Genomic DNA, 12,320 nt, shown 5'->3' on the forward strand with positions numbered 1-12,320 from the left:
AAGGGTGCCTGCATTGCAGGGATGACTGTTTTTGTGCAAAAAGAGACACCTTCCTGCACAAAAACAATCACGAGAGGCGTTTTTCCTCTATGTGTGCTGAAGAATGCAGCACACATAGAAAAAGGAAAAGGGTGAAGAAATTAAGGTATTTCTCCTCTTTGCGCCTCACTTACACCTCCCCTAGGAGGTGTAGCCTTTTGAGGTATTCCCAGGTTTATTAATTCTCGTAAGTCAATACCATGGGTGTTACGTGGGAACACCCACCATAATGCCCATGGCACGCCTTCTTATTGCAGGGTGAAGCAACACAGCAATTTTAGCTGCGTTGCCTCAGTCCATATCTACTAGGCCATGATAAAATCCACGTAGGGTGGCTTTAAATGACCTTGTAGATATGGCCCTGCAGTGTGAGCCGCAGGACCGTCACCGAAAGTGAATTTCCTGCAGCAAACAGGAGCTTGTAAATATGCCCCTGAGTGTCTTGACCCTCAGTAGACACAGACATTTCAATATATAATGAAAAAAGTGTTGTAGAATGCGCCAATAATCCAATTTTTGACAGATGTTCTGCTGGAAATGTCATTTATCTGCCCCTCCCTAGCAGAATTGTCTTCAAACACACACATACAACACAGGCGTCACCAGTCAGGTGACACTGTCAATACAAGCATTGGTAATGCATCTGTTTGGACTGTGTGATGAATTTAATGCTGTTTTTCTCACTCATTGCTAGGTACAAAGGAAGGACCTCCCTGACAAGTAACACGGGAGTGGAGAGGATGTGGTGCAGTGGCCAGAGCTGCTGACTCGAGAGCTGGTGATCCCTGTTTGCGTCTCGGCAGCGCAACATCCTATGATTCTGGGCAAATCACTTTCTCCAGATGCTATATATATACTTTCTAAGACGAAAAAGCAGAAAAGAGGGTGACTTTCTGAAAAAAGAGTGGCACCAAAGCAGATGTTAAAAGTATTTTGGCCACGGAAACTGATAAGAGAAGCAGACAAGGAACAAGCCTTTGTAAATGCAGGAAACATGATAAAACCAATAGATTGGAGGAAAAGTAAGTGGCAAGCACAGAAGCCAGGAAAGAGAGGCTAGGGATGAAAGGCCCTTTTTAAGGTTATAATATAAACAATAGATTTCACAAGCACAGCTGTGCAGGTGGAACCTAAAAAGTACCAGGTGCTCTAACTTGTGGTCAGTTAGGTAAGTACCCATGTCACTAGTGTCACTGTTTCTTCAACGAGTGGGCCCAGGGCCCACTACTTTACACTCTGCAAGTCTGTTTTGTTTAACTTTAAGCTTGTTGTAATCATTTATTTATGCCTGGAGAGACAACTTCTCACAAAGCATTCTATTGAGCAGCAAATCTAGAATGGAAGTTACATGGACTAAAAAAATCCAGGCTTTCAAAATAAGGTAAAATTGTGCAAGATCGGCAAACAAGGACAAGACTGGCTGTTTTCGTTTGTGTAAACAAAATCAACTGGCAACATCTCCCATTTATTAACATAGTTAGCAGTATCTACAAAACAAATTTCAATATATACCCCGCTTCTTAATGAAAAGAATACATTAACATTTAACTAATGCAATATGACTATTCAGCAATCCATTTCAGTTTAGATAAGAACAAAAGTTTTTATACAGATCTATCATTAACCATGAATAGGTGGCTCCTCTTCAAGAGAAACCTTCTACACAAATAGTAAAGAGCTAAAGTCTTAACATGTAAAGTTGTAATTTCACGCCGTAGGACTAAGTAACACCTACTTTTATTATGGTCAAAATTTATAAATTCACTTTGATTAAAATGGGAAGGAGTGAAAGATCTGAGAGTACTAACAGAAGTTAAAATTGACAATTTAACACAGAAAAATAAAGAAAAAAAGTTGATGGCATTGCACAGAAAATATGCAAACATAAGTACTACGACCACGACCTGCTTGAGATCTCTCATCAACAAACCAAACACCACTCTGGCGTACATGCGCCAAGGTATAATGTATGCCGGGTGGGCGTTCCGTCGCAAGGAAGCCTCGTAAAAGTGACACAGTAAAATCTACAAAATTTCACGCAGTCACTTTTAGGACGCCACTGCGTCACAACGTTGCGCCTGCTTGAAGCAGGTGTAAGGAGTGACGCAGCATGATGGGAATAGGCATTCCTGACCATTGCTGGAGTTGTGTCGAGCTTACTACTTGACTCCATCAATGCATTGCCTTTCCGACAAAGGATGCATCACACATCTGTCTATCCTTGCGCCACGGTGCACCGCATTGTAAATGCTGCGCATCCATGATGGCGCAAGGTTAGTTTTTCTGTCACGCAAAGTAGCTGTCGCATCTCTGCTAATACGCAGAGATGCGCCAGTTCTTGTAAGTCTGGCCCCTGGTCTTTACATGGAGTAATGAGCAGAAATGCTTTACATCACCTCGTTTTATGATGTTTCTATGTGTGCTGAATTATGCAGCACATATAAAAACAACAAAACGCCATGCATGATTGTTTATGTGCAGAAAGGTATCCCTTTCTGCACATAAGCAATCATTCCCCCATAGCAGTCACCTTTGCACTATGTCCAAGGGTGCCTGCATTGGGGCTAGGCAGCTGTAATTTGTGGCAGGGTGTGCGGAAACACAGGGCTGCAGAGTATTGTTGCAAATACCTTGGTCGTGCGTTTCCCAAAGTGGCGGAGCGTGGCATTAAACCAAGAATGCTAACGCCGCTCTCAATTTCTTTCCATGTAAAAATACCGCTTAATGTTTTAGTGGAGGCGCGAGAGGCAAGGCAGGGGGAGAGGAGAATTTTGAGGGGAACTTTAGACAATGAGCTATAAAAAGTGGCCAAGCTCTTCAAATTAACAGCCTCATTTATGAGGTTTTGGCGCTTAGGGCAGCGCCGCAAACAATCTTAATGCGCTGCCCTGAGTCAAAAGAAAAGGACCAGCAGAATCAGTAATCTATGAGATACGTGCATTCCTCTCCTTTTCCCTGCGCTGCTGCACAATGGGCTGCCATGTGCTAACGCAAGCACCCTTGCACCATGGTGCAAGGGTGCCTGCATTGCAGAGATGACTGTTTTTGTGCAGGAAGAGACACCTTCCTGCACAAAAACAATTACGAGAGGCGTTTTTCCTCTATGTGTGCTGAAGAATGCAGCACACATAGAAATAGGAAAAGCAAGAAGAAATTAAGGTATTTCTCCTCTTTGCGTCTCACTTACACCTCCCCTGGGAGGTGTAGCCTTTTGACGTGTTCCCAGGTTTATTAATTCTTGTAAGTCAATAACATGGGTGATACGTGGGAACACCCACCATAATGCCCATGGCACGTCTTCTTATTGCAGGGTGAAGCAACACAGCAACTTTAGCTGCATTGCCTCAGTCCATATCTACTAGGCCATGATAAAATCCACGTAGGGTGGCTTTAAATGACATTGTAGATATGGCCCTGCAGTGTGAGCCGCCGGACGGTCAACGAAAGTGAATTTCCGGCAGCTAACAGGAGCTTGTAAATATGCCCCTGAGTGTCTTGACCCTCAGTAGACACAGACATTTCAATATATAATGAAACAAGTGTTGTAGAATGCACCATTAATCCTATTTTGACAGATGTTCTGCGGGACATGTCATTTATCTGCCCCTCTCTAGCAGAATTGTCTTCGAACACACACATACAACACAGGCGTCACCAGTCAGGTGACCCTGTCAATACAAGCATTGGTAATGCATCTGTTTGAACTGTGTGATGAATTTAATGCTGTTTTCTTAACTCATCGCTAGGGACAAAGGAAGGACCTCCCTGACAAGTAACACGGGAGTGGAGAGGATGTGGTGCAGTGGCCAGAGCTGCTGACTCGAGAGCTGGTGATCCCTGCTTGCGTCTCGGCAGCGCAACATCCTATGATCCTGGGCAAATCACTTTCTCCAGATGCTATATATATGTTCTAAGACAAAAAAGCAGAAAAGAGGGTGACTTTCTGAAAAAAGAGTGGCACCAAAGCAGATGTTAAAAGTATTTTGGCCACGGAAACTGATAAGAGAAGCAGACAAGGAACAAGCCTTTGTAAATGCAGGAAACATGATAAAACCAATAGATTGGAGGAAAAGTAAGTGGCAAGCACAGAAGCCAGGAAAGAGAGGCTAGGGATGAAAGGCCCTTTTTAAGGTTATAATATAAACAATAGATTTCACAAGCACAGCTGTGCGGGTGGAACCTAAAAAGTACCAGGTGCTCTAACTTGTGGTCAGTTAGGTAAGTACCCATGTCACTAGTGTCACTGTTTCTTCAACGAGTGGGCCCAGGGCCCACTACTTTACACTCTGCAAGTCTGTTTTTTTTAACTTTAAGCTTGTTGTAATCATTTATTGATGCCTGGAGAGACAACTTCTCACAAAGCATTCTATTGAGCAGCAAATCTAGAATGGAAGTTACATGGACTAAAAAAATCCAGGCTTTCAAAATAAGGTAAAATTGTGCAAGATCGGCAAACAAGGACAAGACTGGCTGTTTTCGTTTGTGTAAACAAAATCAACTGGCAACATCTCCAATTTATTAACATAGTTAGCAGTATCTACAAAACAAATTTCAATATATACCGCGCTTCTTAATGAAAAGAATATAATACATTTAATTAATGCAATATGACTATTCAGCAATCCATTTCAGTTTAGATAAGAACAAAAGTTTTTATACAGATCTATCATTAACCATGAATAGGTGGCTCCTCTTCAAGAGAAACCTTCTACACAAATAGTAAAGAGCTAAATTCTTAACATGTAAAGTTGTAATTTCACGCCGTAGGACTAAGTAACACCTACTTTTATTATGGTCAAAATTTATAAATTCACTTTGATTAAAATGGGAAGGAGTGAAAGATCTGAGAGTACTAACAGAAGTTAAAATTGACAATTTAACACAGAAAAATAAAGAAAAAAAGTTGATGGCATTGCACAGAAAATATGCAAACATAAGTACTACGACCACGACCTGCTTGAGATCTGTCATCAACAAACCAAACACCACTCTGGCGTAAATGCGCCAAGGTATAATGTATGCCGGGTGGGCGTTCCGTCGCAAGGAAGCCTCGTAAAAGTGACACAGTAAAATCTACAAAATTTCACGCAGTCACTTTTAGGACGCCACTGCGTCACAACGTTGAGCCTGCTTGAAGCAGGTGTAAGGAGTGACGCAGCATGATGGGAATAGTCATTCCTGACCATTGCTGGAGTTGTGTCGAGCTTACTACTTGACTCCATCAATGCATTGCCTTTCCGACAAAGGATGCATCACACATCTGTCTATCCTTGCGCCACGGTGCCACGCATTGTAAATGCTGCGCATCCATTGTGGCGCAAAGTTAGTTTTTCTGTCTCGCAAAGTAACTAGCTCATCTCTGCTAATATGCAGAGATGCGCCAGTTCTTGTAAGTCTGGCCCCTGGTCTTTACATGGAGTAATGACCAGAAATGCTTTATATCACCTCGTTTTATGATGTTTCTATGTGTGCTGTTTTATGCAGCACATATAAAAACAACAAAACGCCATGCATGATTGTTTATGTGCAGAAAGGTATCCCTTTCTGCACATAAGCAATCATTCCCCCATAGCAGTCACCTTTGCACTATGTCCAAGGGTGCCTGCATTGGGGCTAGGCAGCTGTAATTTGTGGCAGGGTGTGCGGAAACACAGGGCTGCAGAGTATTGTTGTAAATACCTTGGTCGTGCATTTCCAAAAGTGTCGGAGCGTGGCATTAAACCAAGAATGCTAACGCCGCTCTCAATTACTTTCCATGTAAATATACCGCTTAATGTTTTAGTGGAGGCGCGAGACGCAAGGCAGGGGGAGAGGAGAATGTTGAGGGGAACTTTAGACAATGAGCTATAAAATGTGGCCAAGCTCTTCAAATTAACGGCCTCATTTATGAGGTTGTGGCTCTTAGGGCAGCGCTGCAAAAAATCTTAATGCGCTGCCCTGAGTAAAAAAAAAAGGGCCAGCAGAATCAGTAATCTATGAGATACGTGCATTCCTGTCCTTTTCCCCGCGCTGCCGCACAATGGGCTGCCATGAGCTAACGCAAGCACCCTTGCACCATGGTGCAAGGGTGCCTGCATTGCAGGGATGATTGTTTTTGTGCAGGAAGAGACACCTTCCTGCACAAAAACAATTCCGAGAGGCGTTTTTCCTCTATGTGTGCTGCAGAATGCAACACACATAGAAAAAGGAAAGTGAGAAGAAATGAAGGTATTTCTCCTCTTTGCCCCTCACTTACACCTCCCCTAGGAGGTGTAGCCTTTTGACGTATTCCCAGGTTTATTAATTCTTGTAAACCAATACCATGGGGGCTACGTGTGAACACCCACCGTAATGCCCATGGCATGCCTCCTTATTGCAGGGTGAAGCAACACAGCAAATTTAGCTGCGTTGCCTCAGTCCATATCTACAAGGCCATGATAAAATCCACGTAGGGTGGCTTTAAATGACCTTGTAGATATGGCCCTGCAGTCTGAGCAGCCGGACCGTGACCGAAAGTGAATTTACGGCAGCTAACAGGAGCTTGTAAATATGCCCCTGAGTGTCTTGACCCTCAGTAGACACAGACATTTCAATATATAATGAAAAAAGTGTTGTAGAATGCACCAATAATCCAATTTTTGACAGATGTTATGCTGGAAATGTCATTTATCTGCCCCTCCATAGCAGAATTGTCTTTAAACACACACATACAACACAGGCGTCACCAGTCAGGTGACCCTGTCAATACAAGCATTGGTAATGCATCTGTTTGGACTGTGTGATGAATTTAATACTGTTTTTCTCACTCATTGCTAGGTACAAAGGAAGGACCTCCCTGACAAGTAACACGGAAGTGCAGAGGATGTGGTGTAGTGGCCAGAGATGCTGATTTGAGAGCTGGTGATCCCTGTTTGCGTCTCGGCAGCGCAACGCCCTCTGATTCTGGGGAAAATCACTTTCTCCAGATGCTATATATATGTTCCAAGACGAAAAAGCAGAAAACAGGGTGACTTTCTGAAAAAAGAGTGGCACCAAAGCAGATGTTAAAAGTATTTTGGCGATGGAAAGTGATAAGAGAAGCAGACAAGGAACAAGCCTTCGTAAATGCAGGAAACATGATAAAACCAATAGATTGGAGGAAAAGTAAGTGGCAAGCACAGAAGCCAGGAAAGCGAGGCTAGGTTAGAAAGCCCCTATTTACGTTTATAATAAAAACAATAGATTTCATAAGCACAGCTGTGCAAGTGGAACCTAAAAAGGGCCAGGTGCTCTAACTCGTGGTCAGTTAGGTAAGTACCCATGTCACTAGTGTCACTGTTTCTTCAGCGAGTGGGCCCAGGGCCCGCTACTTTACACTTTGCAAGTCTGTTTTGTTTAACTTTAAGCTTGTTGTAATAATTTATTTATCTCTGGAAAGATAACTTCTCAGTTAGGATTTTGGGGCATATTACCAAGCAATAGCGATAATTATCGATATTGCTTGGTTAGAGACAAAAATTTACTGCTGAGCTGCGGCGATTTTATCGCAGATAAACCTTGGTATTACCAAGGTTTATCGCAAATGCGATAAAAATCGTCCGCAATGCATGAATATCGCTGAAAAGTCTGCGATATTCATGCATTACCGAGCTAATGCTCTTAGCCATGTTATCCACCTCCCATTGGATAACATGGCTAAGAACTGCTCAGGGCAAGTGTTAACTTTTTGAGATATTCGCGCTTAGCGTGAATATCTCCAAAAGTTGGTAATAGGAGATAGCGATGTTAGCGACTGTTTCCAGTCGCTAACATCTTGGCACGCCCACTTTGCATGTCATTAGTGATAAATATCTCTGACATGCAAAGTGGGGCCCAAGATGGTCGCTATCTCCTACTAGCTGTCGCTAACTGGTGTTAGCGACAGCTAGGTAATAGGGAGATAATTTTATCTCCGCTTTCTTGGCTTTTAAAGCCAAAAAAGCGGAGATAAACCCCCTTGATAATATGCCCCTTTGTCTTAAGTTTGTGTTAAGACAAACTTAAGACAGACTTAAGACAGACTTAAGACAAACTTAAGACAGACTTAAGACAGACTTAAGACAAAATTCTAACTTAAGTCTGTCTTAAGCCTGTCTTAAGTCTGTCTTAAGTCTGTCTTAAGTCTGTCTTAAGTCTGTCTTAAGCTTGTCTTAAGTTTGTCTTAAGTTTGTCTTAAGTCTGTCTTAAGTCTGTCTTAAATTTGTCTTAAGACAAACTTAAGACAAAATCCTAACTTCTGTGAATACCAAAAGTAGTAAGTTTATTCTGTGAATACCAAAAGTAGTAAGTGCATTCTATGAATGCCAAAAGTAGTAAGTGCATTCTGTGAATACCAAAATAGTGGTAAGTTTAGGATTGAGTCTTAAGTTCATTCTGTGAATCGGGCCCTCACAAAGCATCCTACTTAGCAGCAAATCTAGAATGGAGGTTACATGGACTAAAAAAATGCAGGCTTTAAAAATAAGGTACAATTGGGCAATTTCGGCCAACAATGACGAGACTGGCTGTTTTCGTTTGTATTTACAAAATCACCTCGCAACATCTATCATTCATTAACATAGTTAGCAATATCTTCAAAATGAATTGAAATGTATAACCTGCTGCTTAATGAAAGACATATATTAACCTTTAATTAATGAGATATAACTATTCAGTGATCCGTTTTACTTTGGATATCAACAAATATTTTTCTCTATATCTTTCACCAGCAGCCCGTCCCGACGTTGTCCGGGTATGAATTGCTGCCGGCCAGTAGTATATTGTTTTGTAGGATTTCGTTTTGATAGCATTTCTTATCTGTGACAGGCCTCTGAAACGCTCCGATTCACAGTGCACTGCTGATGCACTTAAGAGTGCGCATTCAGTAGTGTGAGAACTCGAGTTTCCCTACTTTATTTTTACTTGCAATATTATATAGCGCGAACTCGACAACATGGCATGAGCACAATTTACATTACAGAAGAACACATTAATTTGTGGTAAGCACGGGGAGACAAAGCAATTTTCCTGGAATCACAGGATGTTGAGCTGATGCCGAGATTCGAACGTAGCTCCCCAGCTCTAAAGTTCGCAATTCTAGAACTTGTGGCGGGAGGTGTGTCTAAAAGTGTATGTCGGTGCTGGCCATCAATGAGAGAGACCTGTGCATTTTTCAAATCGGTGGTGAAAAAATATGAGTATGTTGCTGGAGATGTGGGCCGCCGTGCCACCAATGTACTTACCGGGGGAGGGCAAACACCCATATGGCCGGGATGCCCGTCACCCCCTCCCAACACAATCCCCAAGGATGGGAAGTCGGACGCAGTTCTGAACTTTTGGAAGGCGGGAGGGAGTCACCCTCCCGGCCGTATTTATTAAAATATGAAACAAAATTTAAAACATTAAATAAAAGTTTCATAATCATGTACAATTTTACATTTATTACATTTCGATGAAGACATGTTCTTTGGCCAACCTTAACAAATCTCTAATACAAAGGTTTCCTAGCCGAGTCTAACATCCTGCAAATGCATACATTCTAAATTAAAATTGTACATCCTAGCATTAAGGGCCAACGGCAAGGTCTTAACCGGTGTCAGATCCCTACTACCAAAACTCTCGCCCTCACGGAGTGAGTGGCGGCGCATGCGCAGAGGACTGTACCCTCATTGCCAACTGTAATTTCCCTTGTCTTGTTGGGGGCCCCCCTTTCCGCTCGACGCCATCTTAAGCTCCCGTGTGAGGTATCTGTAGGAAGGACAGCGTGGACTCCCCCCCCCATCCCCACACTCTCTATCCGCCGCCGCGGATATCCGGGCCCCGGGAAATTAGTAGGAGGGGCATATAGCCGCCTCCTCCCTTGGAAGGGGCCTATGGCCGTCTCCCCTTAGGCGACCCATCCTTAGTGGGTGCCGCCTCCCAGTGGGAGGGGCCAATGGCCGCCTCCCCCCGGGCGCTCCCATCCATAGTGGGTGGCGCCCCCCTCTAGGGACCTTGAAATTACTGCTCACCGATCATGACCTTACCGCCCAACCAAAAAATAAATACGACAGTTGTTCACCTACTAAGGAAGCAAATATCAGCATGTCTAATTGTATCAACCTGTTGACTCCTAAAGAAAAAACAGAATCCTACAGACAGAAGGCACATCCTCAACCTAAACATTCATTTACTTTTAAACAGAGGAAAAAGAGGCCTATCACAGCAAAACTTTATTGCAAAACAAACATTGCCATAAGGGGCTGGTGGGTGGGTCAAAATTGCTCCTTGTTCCGTCGAGGGCTCACGAGCAACGAGTGGGTGCAGCCTTCAGAGCACAGGAACAAGAGGACGCTTCTTCGGATTCCCGCTCTACTTATTCTTCTTCGGGAGGGCGTGTACCCTCCTCCGGTACGCCTACTGGGCGTGGCCATCGGTGTAGGTGTCTAGGACAACCCCTCTTGGGCGGGAAAAGGCACGCCCCGGCTACGCCGCTTCGGGCATACCAGCCGAGACACGCCCCCCGCCCAAAATGGTTTCCCGGGAGGATCGGGGCACCCAACCATACGTTCGGGGGGACCGAGTGGTCGCCCCTTTCCATATGGCCGGGATGCCCGTCACCCCCTCCCAACACAATCCCCAAGGATGGGAAGTCGGACGCAGTTCTGAACTTTTGGAAGGCGGGAGGGAGTCACCCTCCCGGCCGTATTTATTAAAATATGAAACAAAATTTAGAACATTAAATAAAAGTTTCATAATCATGTACAATTTTACATTTATTAAATTTCGATGAAGACATGTTCTTTGGCTAACCTTAACAAATCTCTAATACAAAGGTTTCCTAGCCGAGTCTAACATCCTGCAAATGCATACATTCTAAATTAAAATTGTACATCCTAGCATTAAGGGCCAACGGCAAGGTCTTAACCGGTGTCAGATCCCTACTACCAAAACTCTCACCCTCACGGTGTGAGTGGCGGCGCATGCGCAGAGGACTGTACCCTCATTGCCAACTGTAATTTCCCTTGTCTTGTTGGGGGCCCCCCTTTCCGCTCGACGCCATCTTTAAGGTCGTCCGAGCTCCCGTGTGAGGTATCTGTAGGAAGGACAGCGTGGACTCCCCCCCCATCCCCACACTCTCTATCCGCCGTCGCGGATATCCGGGCCCCGGGAAATTAGTAGGAGGGGCATATAGCCGCCTCCTCCCTTGGAAGGGGCCTATGGCCGTCTCCCCTTAGGCGACCAATCCTTAGTGGGTGCCGCCTCCCAGTGGGAGGGGCCAATGGCCGCCTCCCCCCGGGCGCTCCCATCCATAGTGGGTGGCGCCCCCCTCTAGGGACCTTGAAATTACTGCTCACCGATCATGACCTTACCGCCACAGGCCGGATAGTTGACCGGCTATCCGGCCCCCCCAAACTCCTCCTAAAGGTCATGCTTCCTCATACCCCTTAGCCATGCTATGAAGTCTCCTATGAGTAAAACATTCCCCTCCCAGGACAGGTGAACCCCATCATTCAGATACATATGATCACCCCGAATACACCCATGAGGAATACTATGCAACTGCGCAGAGCGAAACAATCTACCAATTTTATTGTTAACCTTCTTCACCGAATGGTTCAGTGCTGACACCGAAAGGCCCCCCGCCATACTTTCCTGGGAATCATGTGGGACCAGGCAATCGTGCACCCCGGGATTCTTTTTGCCAACCAGCTAACAGCAGACAAAACTTGCTCGAACAATACTCGCCTCCCCAGTATCACCAAGTCATTGCCCCCCAGGTGTACTATGACTACAGATGGCGGTGACCTTTGCCACCCTAAGAGACCCTCAACAAAAGATTCGAATTGGTCAATACAGAGCCCGCCCCTTCCGTGGACGGCCACTCTGTACCCGTATTCCCCAGCTGCGCGAGTCGCGTCACCTGCTTTGAATACGTCCCCGGCACGCCTCACGTATGAGTGGCCCACGACCCATACCACTCTCTCCTCAGACGGTGATCCATGACCGCTGGTCTCCTGGTACTGGGTCGACTGCAAATTCCGCTCCGCATGACATGCTAGCGAAACTGTAATTCAAACAAAAGACAAGAAGCGTGAGTGCATGTCAATTGACTTACAACATGTGCAATCGCACATACCTTTTGAAGCAATTCGAGGACCATCGTCCCAACTGTTTCACTTCATCCGCACTTTGACCCCTGGCTGTAGCCTCAGTAGCCGCCCCTATCCTAAAGGAGTGGGTCCCGAAATCGCTCGGGTCCATGCCTGCGGCAGCGATTGTCAGTGCCAGCACCCTCTGAAACTGAAACCTCGTCAGTGGGGTGC

General features: G+C 44.9%; 2 pseudogenes; both read right to left on the reverse strand.

Moving 5' to 3' along the window:
• Nucleotides 1–1,672: 1,672 nt before the first annotated feature.
• LOC147747006 (U7 small nuclear RNA) lies at nt 1,673–1,727 on the reverse strand (annotated as a pseudogene).
• A 2,994-nt stretch (nt 1,728–4,721) lies between these two features.
• Nucleotides 4,722–4,776, reverse strand: LOC147747007 (U7 small nuclear RNA; annotated as a pseudogene).
• Between the last annotated feature and the right edge of the window lie 7,544 nt (nt 4,777–12,320).

Source organism: Lissotriton vulgaris, chromosome 1_1, assembly GCF_964263255.1.
Source record: "Lissotriton vulgaris chromosome 1_1, aLisVul1.2, whole genome shotgun sequence".
Lineage (NCBI taxonomy): Eukaryota > Metazoa > Chordata > Amphibia > Caudata > Salamandridae > Lissotriton > Lissotriton vulgaris.